At 45.1% G+C, this 13860-nt stretch overlaps 1 protein-coding gene across 7 annotated transcripts in view; it reads left to right on the forward strand.

Moving 5' to 3' along the window:
- Nucleotides 1-13860, forward strand: part of LOC144930434 (uncharacterized) — a 41944-nt gene that overhangs the window by 5533 nt on the left and 22551 nt on the right. For 6 of the 7 annotated variants that reach the window (XR_013635592.1, XR_013635590.1, XR_013635591.1 and 3 more), the window contains exon 2: nt 13187-13270. The exons of the other annotated variant lie outside the window; for it this stretch is intronic. The gene's annotated coding sequence lies outside the window, so the exon portion shown is untranslated. The remainder of the gene's footprint in view (nt 1-13186; nt 13271-13860) is intronic. 7 annotated transcript variants of the gene reach the window in all.

A 13860-nucleotide genomic window follows, 5' to 3' on the forward strand; every position in this document is an offset into this window, starting at 1 on the left:
GTGCTGGAGAATGATGGGAAGGTGGTGCATGTCTTTGTGGATTTTGTGAAGGCATCTGACAGCATATGGCACAAATCTATCTAGGCAATCCTATGGCTGGTCGGAGCAGGTGAAAATGTAATAAGGCTGAGACAAAATCTCTACAGAAGCATGACAGCTTCAGTGTTTGTGAGCAGAATAATTGGTTTGATCTGAGGATCAGAGTCAGACAGAGATGCATGCTATCACTGACTCTTCAACTGTTATCTTGAAGAAATCTTAAGAACAGCCACTGATGGAAACTTACAGGAGAGTGTTCCCATTGGTGAATGAAAAATTATTCATCTGTGCTTTTGATATTGACCTGATTGGACTATTGCAAGAAGTACAAAAATTGCTACAAAGAGTAGCAGCGGAAGCAGAGAAGTTAGTTCTAAAGATATCACACAAAACCACAAATACGGTGGCGACATCTACTTCTGTTGAAATGGCAAAGGTATACCTACCCAAATCTGAAGAGACACTGAAGTGCATTGAGCACTCCAGATATGTGGGTGGCATCACTACAAGTGACACTAAACAACCCTTAGAAATCTGACATAGAATTGGACTCATGACTGCTACTCTAGCAACAGTCAGCCAAATTTGGAGAAGCAAAGGTATTACTATGAAGTGTAAAATGAAACTGATGCACTCTCTTGTCTTCAGCATTTTGCTATAGGCAAGTAAGACATGGACACTAAGGAAACAGGACATTAAGAGGCTTTCTGCCCTTGAATCGAAATGCTACAGGCACTTGCTGAGCATTAGCTATACCTTTCACATGACTAACAAATGGGTAATACTTGAATTTACAGCATAACTGGAGTGATAGCCAATATCACCAAAAGAAAGAAAACTTGAGTTTGTGGGAGATGTGGGCTGGAAGAGCAGAGGAAAGTTGCTGAAGCTAGTTTTGTAGGGACAGGGGCCAGCAGCAGGGTGTGCCCACAACAAGTGTGGTTTGATAATGTGGCTGACTGGATGGGATGTGGCATGGCACACAACTCAAGGCTGTGCAAAGACTGCAAGACATGGAGGAAGATTGCTGGCCAATGACTCCCATGTGTTGTGGTAACGGTTCATGGTGCTGTGACCTTAGAAATCAGACCTGCAATCCATCTAGGCTGGTACCCTGTCTCCAATGGTGGCTTGTACCCAGTGCTTCAGAGTAAAATCCATTCTGGACAATTGTGGAATAGTCTGCCCAAAGAAGAAATTTCTTCCTAAAACTCATCAGTTAGTGATTGACTTATGCCTTCAAGCATAAGGGTTTATATCTCTCAAATATTTTATCCTGTCTAATTTGTAATTGCAGATGTTCTTATATATGTCTAATCTTTTTTTTGAAACTTATTAAACTCATGCCTGCTATAATATCTTGTGGCAATGAGTTCCCCACTCATTGTTTACAAATTGTTTTTTAAACTTTTGAATTAAATTACACCCAGAAGTGAATAAGAACCAGTGCAGTCTTTGGTGTAACAATCTGCCTAAAGCAAGGCCATTAAGCTGACAAACCACTGCATTCAGCATCACCTAATATGTGTTGTTCCAGCATAGCTCCCCGTAGAGTACATTTCAGTAATCTAATCTAGTTGGCCTGAATGACACAGGCAAGGTCCATATAAAAGAGAAGTAGTTACAGTCTTTGAGCAGGAATCAAATGAAAAAGGACACTTCTAGCCACTGATGCCACCTGGGACTGCAGGATCAATCAAGGATCCAGGAATACCCCTACAATGTGAATCTCCCTCTATGTACTTACATAGCCCCCACACCATAGCATCTGATAATCCAGTATGAATTAATTAATTAATCCATCCAGTACCCCTGTCAAGTAGGGGAGCATTTTAGGCTCAGAGGGTGCTATTGAAAAAAACCTCAGACCAGGGGAAGCCATGCCTATGTTGGCTTTGTGCCACACTTGCCCCCTCCTGGGGCTGCTTTGGGGGCTGGAGCATCCCCCAGCATAATTTAGTGTGATTACAGTTTGGGTAGGCATACCTGCACTAGCTTTACCTGAGCTAGCATGACTACAGATAGCACTGAAAATGCAGCAACATAGGTTTCAGCAACATGAGTAGATAGCAATGTAGACATACCCTGAGACAGCCCTGGTTATGTCCCTACCTGTCCAAGAGCCCATCCTTGGATCATGCCTCAGTTTCTCTTTCACCCTGCATAAATTAGTCCAAACAAGCTTTTACCTTTACCATTTAAAAAAACCTTCGACTTAGGGGCTCCCTTTACTGGTAATGGAAATTAATATAAGTAAAATCTTATTTTTAGAGCTATTCTTAGTCTGTAGTCCATTCTTTCTGAACGCTTGTTCTTCTCTCAAAAGCAGCCCCAAGTCCTTTGCCTTCTAAGCCCAGCTTTTGTCCCGTGTCCAAACTAGGGTTACCAGTCTCTTTTTCAGAGTTGTCTCTCAGTTGGCTACTCTGCCCTGAGAGCCACCTTTTTCCATTACAGGCCTGTTCTTACTCGAAAGGCACTTCCTCCCTGGAGAACTCCCCTACCCCCAGATGCTCAGATATCTTTCTTAGAGGGATCAAGCACTCTACTCCAAACTGCCCAATAAATCACGGCCTGGAGCAGTGTTCCCTCTAATTTTTTACATCCATCGGCAGAATAAATTTTGTTATGTGCACCAATATGGCGGTGATGTGTGACACATCACCTTTATATTGGTGCACATACCAAAATTCATGTGGTGGGGGTGGGGCCAAGGGGTTCAGGGTGCGAGAGGGGGCTCAGGGCTGGGGCAGAGGGTTGGGGTCACGGGGGTGCAGGCCCTGGGGTGGGGCCCGGAATAAGGGGTTTGGGATGCAGGCTGCCCTCGGGCTGTGGTGGGAGAGAGGACTCCCCCGCCCTCTCTCGCCACAGCAGCTTGGGGCCAGGGGAGAGGCTCCTGGCTGGGCTGGGCGGAGGGGCTTTCAGGGTCAACTCACCAAAATTTTGCAGTCAGTGATATCAAAGGCTACCGGCAAATGCAAAAATCAAACAATAATATCTGTCTGTGTCTATTGCTAGGAGATAAACAACCACACAAACTGTCTCCAATTTAGCTCCAGGCCAGAAACGCAAAGATTCCAGATCATGCCGGAGCTGCCTTGCTACCATTGTCTATTATCATATCTGAAATGGATGAATTAGAGGCAAAGTGGTAGACAATGTCAGGAGAGCATTTCTTGACCACAGACTGTGACATTACCAGGGTACAATCTGGATTGATTGACTGCTGTGTTCCCTCAATTCTCCAACTTGGGGTGCCTTTTACACTGCTTTGCTGTGAGAGCTACCACGGCTGGCCTGTTCACACACCCTCTAGCATGTAAATTACTCCCAGTTGAGTTATAGGTGTGCTCAAGGTCAGCCACTCCTGAATTATATTGCAAAGTAACACCAGCAGATTTGTAGTCCCAGACTTCTCTCCAGAAATGTGCATCTTGCACATTTTACCAGGAAAATAATGTTCAGCAGATTATGAGTTTAAGTGATACCTCACCAGGCATACTTTGTGTAACATTTATAATAGTCTTGTAAAACTGGTGAATATAAGGTCACAAACTGTCACACACAGACCTAACAGCAGCTTGTTCATCTGAAACGGACACCCTGCCTTCCCGTAGGGAAGGATCATCAATCTCATTCTTTTCCCTAAGATAGCCCTTACCCTGGACTTTATCACCAGCTTTGTGCCTCATGTAGGCTGGTCTAATGAACACAGTGGAATCAGCCTCTTAGTGCAGTGGTTTTCAAACTTACTACAGTAAGGCCCCACTGAGCTAAGGACCCACCAGCCTATGTGCTAGAGGTAGTGTTCAAGTACATCAGCTACTGGTGAATGACTAGACTACTAAAGTATACACGGTTATAACAAAAAGAAAAGGAGGACTTGTGGCACCTTAGAGACTAACAAATGTATTTGAGCATAAGCTTTCATGAGCTACAGCTCACTTCTGTTACTCTGAAAAAAGTTATAACAGCCTTTCCCTTGGCCTGTTCCAGTGAAATGGATGGGCTTGTTTCTGTGCATAGAGATTATCTAGAAAGAGTGCCTTGGACTGACATTTGTCAGAGGCCTGTGAGTCCAGACAAGGGAACAGGGACTCTGGGGAACATGCCTGTGGGACAAGGGCTCAAGGGAGCCTGTTTTCTCCATCTCAGCCTGTCTCCCCCTTTCAGCAAGGAGACCCAGAGGCACTCTGTCGTCTTCTTCCTGCTCTCTCCCTCCAGCACCATACAGGTAGGCAGTCATTGGGGGAGCACTGAGGGTGCAGAGTCTTTGTGTTCTCTGTGGCAGGAGAAGTTCCTGCAGCCCTGCTGAGTGGATGAGAGAGACTTTAGTTGGAGCTGGAACAAACATATGGGGAATCTAACTGAAAATCCCGTGCAGTCATTGCATTATCTTGTTTTCAAGATTGTAAATAAAAAGGTAATGCAAGAGTTCCTGGTCCCACCACCTGGGTGTTATATAGGCCCCAAGTGGTAAGGAAGCCTGTCTTAGACTTCCATGAATGGGTCTAACATTTTATGTATTTCATGAGAAATGCTTCTGGCCAGATATCTTATTATGTTCATCCTTCAAAACATCCTTCCTTGCGCAACTTTGGTTGGATCAGACCCCACATTATGGAAGATAAAGTGACACAGGGAAATACCACTGTAGCAAGGTTTTCTCTCATATGCTCCAAATAGAAAATGGTGAGGTAAGTTAACAAAACACGAGCACTTGGCTGACACCCTGTGAAGTCCATGTGATTCTTTTTGTGCAGCTCTCCACACAGCTGGATGCTTTTACCTGTACAGGGCCCCACTTGACTTCAGTGGAGCTCTGTGTATTGACCCTTGAGCGCATGCATGGAACCAATTGCAGAGTCAGGGCCCACTGAGTGTTGTTTATTAGTCACACAGGTAAGGATTATTCAAGTGATTTTTAAAACACCCACACACATATATTTGCATGCAAAAAAGAGCTGCTCTGGTTTTCAGAGCTTTCACTTGAGATGCAACATGCATGCGCCTCATTATCACTAATATCAACATATTAAGACCCTTCTCCTGAAGATACTTATGTACTTCAGTGGGACTTCTCATATGAGTAAAATTACTCACATACTTAGGTGTTTGCAAGATCAAAGCCTTAAAGTCTGAGGGAGGCTTTATGAAGATTCCTATCTCCTCAGGTAGCAGAGATCCCTCACAAGCTTTTATGAAATAGTTGAACCTGTTATGTTCATGGCAGACACACAGAGTTACAAACAAAACAAAACACGCTTCCCGAAAGGCTGTAAGGTAAACTGCTTTATTTCTAAGAATCCAGAACTCTAACACACAATCGCCAAATAGAGAGAGAGAGAGTAGTCTTCTACCGAAGGCACAACTCACTCCATCTTGCTACAGAGTTTACAGACTGACTGCTGAAGATGCAAATCACATGCTTCTCTACAGCATGGCCCTTAAACTGGTAGCTTTAATAGTTTTCAATACACCACAGAGCCATATTTTAATACAAAGATTGTCTAGTGACCAACCTCCCCTCCCATTTGCAATCCCATAACAAGTACAGTTTTCAGAAAGGTGCTTATGTGGCTTAGGAATCCATTTCCAAAAGTGACTTAAGCACTTAGGTCAACATACAAGTGAATGGGACTTTGATTCCTAAGTCACTTTTGAAAATGGGACTTGGGTTCATAAGTCACTGACACTTTTGAAAGTTTTACCCAATATCACTGTTGTACATACAGTATTTGCTAACATGAAAAAATGTTACCAGTGTACACAATTTGTTTTTAGCTTCCTTGGAATACAGTTCAGCAACCAGGAAAAAGGGGGCGAGCCAGGACCATGTGTCCAGCTAGTTTTTTGCAAACCACCAGCAAGTGCTCCACATATCATCACATGGACCACAGTTTCAGAAACTCTGGCATAAAGGAGAGAAGCTAATCCTTCCATAAATGAAGCTTGAAACAAACATCATGCCAGGGGCCATCCAGGAAAATTAATCCAAATTGACTAAAGGTGTGAATTTGAACCTGATTAGTTAAACCATATTAAATCCCAATCTGCACACCCTCATTCAGAATGAACATAGCCTTGATTTTAAAATAAACCCGATTAAGGCCATGTTAATTCTGAATGCGGGTGTTCACACAGGAATTTAATGTGGTTTAACTAATCTGGTTCAAATTCACTCCCTTAGTTAATTCAGATTAATTTTCCTGGATGTCCCCTTGTAGATAAGCCCTAACATCCCATTATGCATTTTGAAGCGCCAACCCCGACACATACACTAGTGGATCTGAAAATCCAGATGTCCCAGCTCATCATAGGGTAGAATTTTTCTGCAAAGCTTAAGGCAACTCAAATAAGGTGTCAGGGGGACAAGGGATTTTAAAAATATACCCTTTGGTCCCTTTTGAGTGTTTTTCCTTTTTTTATTTTTTCTCATTTTATCTCCAAAATTGCCTCACTTCAACATGCATTTCTCTTATGGTACTTAAAAGAGACACTGTCAAATATACAGTCCACTCATTTGCTGATCCTCTCCATCCACCTGTTCCAGGGAAAGGCATAAGTGGGCAATAGCCCAATTTACTCCTGTGTGTCTGGATCCCAGGTCTGGGTATCCCAAGCAGGGGTAAACAGTTCTTACTCCCTGGCATGGGGGTAAAGTCCAAGTCACACTTTAGTCCTTTGTGCATTTGGCAGCACTTTGTGCGTGGGCATGTTTGCATGGGAATACACAAATTGATTTGTCACAAATCCTGCCTGCCATAGTTTGAGGACAGATTGCTACTGCTTTATCAGACTTGCCAAGGTAGGGAGACATTTGCTTTTAAATTCCTGTAGCATTCTGAAATTAACAATGCATCAGAGCTTGGAGAATTGAAGCCATCTGTTAGGAACTCTTTCATCACAACATAGCATCATTACAAGATTAAGTGAGATGTTGTATTGCATAATTAAGTCTTAATTGTGGGGTTAATTTCTGCAGATACTGCTCCAAACACTTACCTTTCAAAATGACAGTACCAGGCCACAGTGCTCTATTCCTACCTTTGGGAACATATGGCTTTACAAAAACCTCCTATAATATACCTTTCTAGCACCCTCTTGAGGAGAGGGTAGGCACTGCTCTTGTCTTGGGGTTGACAGCATCAATATGCTGCCACTACTCATAAACAGCAGAATGCTGGGCCTTCAGGAAGCCACACAAGAAAGAAAAAAAAATACCAGCCCTCCTTCTTTCTGAGAAGGCCTGGGCAGACAAGGCTCTCAAGCTGTTTCGTCAGTCAACAACACCTTCCAGGAGCTGGGAACTAGAGAGCTCTCAGTTGCAGTCTGCTTCTTCAGAGTGCTACCCTGCACTGAGCAGGGATCCTTCCTCCTAAGAACCTGCCCACCTCCAAGTTCAACAGGCCTCATAGGTGTGCTGGGCTGGGGCTGATCGTTCTCCTTTAACGCCTTCCTGATGTGGCTGGGGATCTGCCCCTCCACAGTCTAGCTCAATTCAGAACTCTCTAGCCCAATACACTTGTCCTCTGAAAAAGGAAAAGCATCAACAACCAAGCAAGAAACACACAGTAGATAATCACTTGCTGGAAGGCTGCTTTATACAGAATGCCTGGAGGATTCCTTTCCGTTTTGAAGGCTATAGGCCTGGTTCACCATTCTTTTATACCTGGGGTGGACAAACTTTTTGGCCCAAGGGCCACATATGAGTATACAAATTGTATGGCGGGCCATGAATGCTCATGAAATTGGAGGTTGGGGGGGCGGGAGGGGTCCAGCTGTGGAGGGGGGCAGGCTCTGGGGTGGGGCTGGGGATGAGGGGTTGGGGGTTCAGGAGGGTGCTCGGGGTTGGGACTGAGGAGTTTGGAGGGTGGGAGGGGGATCAGGGCCGGGGCGTGAGAAGAGTTGGGGGGGCAGGCTCCAGGCAGCACTTACCTCAAGCAACTCCCAGAAACAGCTGCATGTCCTCCCTCCAGCTCCTACCCAGAGGTGCAGCCAGGCAGTTCTGCGTGTAACCCTTCTGCCTGCCAGAGTTGGCAGCAACAAGGGCCGGGTTCAATATCTAGGGGTTCCATTCCAATAACACAATGCAAACCGGCTCGAGCCCCCACCCAGTGACCTGGGACAAATATATACCACCCCCGCTGGGCGCCTCCAAGAGGCAATACTTCCCCTCTCGCAAGCACATAGTCTGAGTGTAGCAAAAGCCTTTTAATAACAGAGAGAAACAATGTGGCATTATGTTGGGGAAACACCACCAACAGGATTCATAACACAACCCATGAGCAAAAAAAACCCACCCCAGGCAAATTGGGGCATGCCCTTTTCCCTTTGGTTCTTGAGTCCAGCAACCCCAAATCACCCAAAGTCCCAAAAGTCCAATGCCCCAAAAGTCTCTGTCCCTGGTCAGGGCAGCCCCAGAGTTCGAAAGTTTATCTGCAGAGCTTTACCTCCCAACCTGGGTGGAAATGGGATGGGGGTAAGAGGCACCTTACATGATCTGAAGCTGACCGCCCCATAGCTCCATAGCGGCGCTCCGCTCCGCCAGCCGCCCCACAAACTCCTTCGCTCAGCTGCGCTCCGCCAGCCACCCCACGAACTCCTTCGCTCAGCTGCGCTCCGCCAGCCGCCCCACGAACTCCTTCGCTCAGCTCCACAGCCCACAAGCAGCTCCTGCCATCCACACACTGCTCCGCATCGAACTGCTTCACCAGCCGTCCCACAAACTGCTCCACAATACATCTTCAGGCTCCCCCACTACTTAACACAACACTCAGTGATTTCAGCTCTTAGGTGAATTCAGCTTGTAGTAGGGGAGCCCCAGTGCTGGTGCACTGTCAGCCCAAAGTGAGCTCAGCAGCCTATAACTAGACTTCTAATGAAATCAAAATTAGCTCTGATATTCCACAGTGGAGAAAGGAGGAAGTGCAATTAGCATGTAAGGCCCTCACCAAGGGGCCCATGCCATCAAGTATTACTACTTGTCCCCAGCCTCTCTCCATTCACACAGTTTTGGAACCCATGACCCTTGCCTAGCGAGTGCTACTTAGTTGATGGTGAATCCCTCCATCATAACAAAAGGCCACCTACAGTTCCAAGCACAGTTCCCATAATCAGGGTAATAACAATTTATTCTTCCTGCCCCAATAACAGAGACACTGGGGATCCCACAGCAGCCAAAGTGACCATTTGGGCAGCTATGGTCTCATTCTAGGCGTGGTGGGTGTGCCTATGCAAATGAGATCGGCCCCTGAAGTTCTTTTCCACAACTTGCCACACCTCACCACCAGATGTCAGGGTGGAGCTCATCCTGACACTGCTTACATCCGCACTACCCTGTCTGCAGGCGCCACCCCTTCAGCTCCCATTGGCTGTGGTTCCCGGCCAATGGGACTGCGGGGGCGGCACTTGGGGCAGGGGCAGCGTGCAGAGCCCCCTGGCTGCCCCTATGCTTAGAAGCTGTAGGGAGGACATGCTGCTGCTTCTGGGAGCCGTGCAGAGTGGGGCAAGACCCCGACCCTGCTCCCTGGCTGGAGCGCCAGAGCGGAGCAAGCCATGGACCCCACTTCCTGGCAGGAGCTTGAGGGCTGAATTAAAACAACTGAAGGGCCGGATGTGGCCCCCAGGCCATAGTTTGCCCACCCTTGCGTTATACCCATTGAAATCCATGGTGTCTTACTTGTGTAAAAATTGTGTAATGAAGCAGTGAATCGGGCCTTGTGTCTCAGAGTCCATAATAACAATGGCCAATGGAAAATCCTCCATTGATCTAGCAAACCAGATTCTGACATCTCACCTACATGACATATGTTACATGTTTTCTTTTGAAATTTCTCTAACCAGTAACTGCTGGTAGGAGAGCTAGCTGCATCTGTGTCCTTATTTGTCTGGCTAAGACCATGCTGAATGCTAGGCCTCTGCAAGGATCAGTTCCAAATCCATCAGGAAACCTCTGTGGTAAAAGCAATACGCAAGAGTTTGGGTTTCACAATAAACCGCAGAAGCCTTCCTCACTTTGCAATCAATACAATCCTGGAATTTTTTTTAAAGGCATCTGCTCTCAGGAATGGATCGAGATGTTTATCAGGAAATATTTAAAAGGAGATAGGATTGGAGGGAAAGAGATATCTTGTCAATTGGGGGTTCTCAGCCACCTTAGTCTTTGCTGATTTTTCCAGTCCCAAAAATCCTTCCAGCCCCTCTGTGTTACCATGTGGAAGACACTGGCAAGAAAACTGAGATTAGAGAATGATGATTCTCTCACCAAAGAGATGAACTTTTTAGTAGTTTATAGACCAGAATTTGATTTTGCCTCCTGTCATACTGAAGATACCGCAAAGCACTTTACAGATCAATGCAGTAGAATGGTTCAATTATCTCCAGTAAATGGAAGCTTAGAATAGAAAAGTGGCATTTGTACATGATGAAAGAATCTGACACCAGTATTTCAAGATGGGAAATCAGGTGTGCGGGATGATGGGGGAGCATTTGTGGATTTCACTTGTATATCAAGTGTCTGAAACTCACTTGGCGATTACATATAATTATTTAAAATGGATATTGCTTTTGTGATGGTCTCCATTCATAGACATTTCTTATAGATTGGGGGTGATTAGATCTAGGGGTTTGATCCAATATTGAATAAAACCAAAACAATGAGTTAAGTAAAAGATGTTTCCTGATGTGGGGAAATGTAAAATATGCAGTTAGAATTAAAGGAATGACTAAAAATATATAGCACTATATGTAAGAAATTATTTATATGTATGCAAACACACCCTATAACAGTCTAATACAAGATCATGTAGAAATTCCCATATACCCAACCTTGTCCTCTCCATGGAGACTAGTGACCTTTAGGGGCCCAGTTCTTAACCCAGTTACACCCATGCAAATCTGAAGTAAATCTATTGACTTCACTTCAGTGGTATTACTCCAGAAGTATCTGAGATCAGAATCTGGCCAAAGATTGCTGAAGAGAGTAAAAGAAAGAGTTCATGGGAACATATTATGGTTCTGCCCCCAGCATTATAAACATTGTTAAAAGAATATTGAAACAAACACCAGCTATGTTTACATCAGAGGAAATTGTACTTAGGATATACTTTGTAAAAACAATTTAAAAAAGGAACCTGGTGCAGACTGTGTCCCCTTTTCAAATAGGAAAATAGTGGAATAGAATTTTCTATGTTCCCAGCACACGCAATTCTAATATGTATGGCACATAGGGCCTGATCTAAAACCTATTAGAAGATTCCCACTGACTTCACTGGGCTTTGGATCAGGCCCACAGTGATCATGGGGAAAGCGATCTATGCATTTCCGGTTAAATCCCAGGAATCTTATTCAGTATGGACTTCTCTTTTGGAATATACAGCTGAACAGTCAAGGGGAAAACATACATACAGGCAATACAGTATAAAATGGAACAGTAAAAGACCCTAAATGTTAAAAATGGTGACAAAGGGAAGTCCCTTGAGAATGTTGTTTGTTGGGATTTGTCCTCAGGATTTGTTGTTCTTTTTTGTTCTATATAATTCTGTATTTATTTATTATCACTTGAAAATGTACTAGCCTTATCTTATTCCAGACATGTGACCCAAAAGGAAAAATAAATTCATGAATAATAGGAAGGGTGACTACCTGATGCATAGCTGTACATTATGCTTTTGGGCATGCAGATGCCTTATATTTGTTACTCTTATGAGTGCAGTGTAAGCCAACAATAAAAATATACTTTAATAAGCTCATGATAAGTACTAGTGTGTATTCTGTATTTCTTTTGCTTGAGATCACTATTATGTTTCAGCAATTAGAAGGCTTAGGAGATTGGTAATGGGCTCCAAAGCCTTGCACCTCTAGGAAAAAGATTCCTAACCTGGCTTAAGTGAGAAGTAGATGGAAGCTGTTACTAGTTGGTTGGTTGTGTGAAATAGGCTCATGGCCACAGATCAGTTCCTAGCAACCAAGTGTACATGTCACAATGTGCACCATCACTATTGGCATTAATTAGTAGCATTATAGGCAGTCTGAGCAGGGAGGCCAGTGACAGAGCTAGTCTTCTGCTCCTAGAGTGCTCCCTTCAGAGTAGGACTGAGGCACGTTGCCGAAGTAGAAGGGGAAGTTTGGACTGCCACAGCATATTCTGAACTTCAGTCTTCAAGGCTGTCAGGCCAGCATCTTTAACCAAAATTCAATTCACTCATTGCCATTTCTTAAAAAGGAGGGAGGAAACCAGCATGGAACACATGAGGGCTTATAATCAAAACTCAGGCAAAACAGGTTTCAGCCTCATGTGTTTGCACTCTACCGCTACAAGTTTTCAAGGCTCTGCTTCTGCTGAATGAAGTAACTCTGTCTGCAACACTCTGTCCAGTTAGAAAGGGTATATTTTAGGGTTAGCCAAAATGCTAAAACAAATGCAGTGTGCGGCACCTAACCCATGCCAGTGGTTAGCTCCTCAAAATCGATATTTTTCAACAGCAACCTGGCTATCTCGAAATAGATCCCTTTGCACTCACTATGGGCTCAGTCATGGTCTTGCCATGAGCCCTGAGCAAGTGGCAGCACATTGTTGCACTGACCGGGAGCAGATCAGGAGACAGACTGTGATTCTGGGAGTCACAGTCTGTCTTGTTCAAGGTCTCCCTTGCCTCTAGGAGGAAGAAGTCTGCACTAGGTTTATACCTGGTCTGTATTGGTGCAGCATACTTCCCCTGGAGCACCAGTAAACTACAGTAGCAAACACTTTTGAGGCGGGGCACTCTGCCCACTCACCCCATCCTGTCCTCTCCTTTCCGATTGAACATTGGGGGAATGCAGCAGCTGCTTTACTCCCTACACTGCTACCTGCAGTTTGGATAGCTAGCACAACGGAGTAAGGGGTTGCTTTATGGCAACTTAACTCCTTCCTGTGGTCATGCATGCCAAGCCACAATCTAGCCCAGTGATTGCCAGGAAAAGCAATTCCATAGTGAGGACCAGATCCAGCAGGGATGAGAAAAGTTTCCTTTGTGTAGCTAGAAGTGCCTCACTTCTGCCATTTTCCAAGGCTCGTGATTCACATCATCACTAGGCTCTACTGTCAGGAAGATAGGATGACAGTGGTAGCGATGTCAATAATATATAAACCTTTCAAATCCCTCAGTTACCCACAGGGAAGATGATGGTCTGTGATTTGGTCAGACGGTGTGTGCCCTCCCTACAGTGAGCTTGCCTGTTCTTCCCAAAGGTGAGCAATGCGAATGTCTGACATGTATGTCTGATACTCACTGTCTTGAACAAATTGGCTTATGAAGCCACGTTAGATGCTTCTCTGATTGGAATGAACTGTTTTATGAGCACCAGTGCTTGCAAAGCAATTGGAATAAACTTCAGAATCTGTGATAGTCTTAAAGTGATCTCTCTAATTATGGTGCATCCAGTTCATGTCCGGGTGTGCAAACGATGGGTAACGTGCATCCGTGCATGTAAATCAGACAGTTGTGAGAGTGCAAAATGTGATGGGTATTAACTGGTGTAAAATCAACAAGGGGAAAACCTGTTGTGTCTATTGGTACATGAGGCCTTATTTGCAGAATGTTCCCACATAACAAAGGCCACCCAGGGACCATTCCTCAAGGTGACAGGTGCCCCTCCCCTGGCCCTGACCCACCGCGGCCTGGACCTACTGCGGCCAGGGGAGAGGTGCCTTCCCCCCCCAGCCCAGGTGCTGCTGCACTGAGAGAGAGCTGGGGGAAGTCCTCTATCCCCACTGTAGCCCTGGGGAGCCTCACTGCACCCCAATCCCCTCATCCCCAGCTCCACCCCAGAGTCCGCACC

Source organism: Lepidochelys kempii, chromosome 3, assembly GCF_965140285.1.
Source record: "Lepidochelys kempii isolate rLepKem1 chromosome 3, rLepKem1.hap1, whole genome shotgun sequence".
NCBI classification, from domain to species: Eukaryota; Metazoa; Chordata; order Testudines; family Cheloniidae; genus Lepidochelys; species Lepidochelys kempii.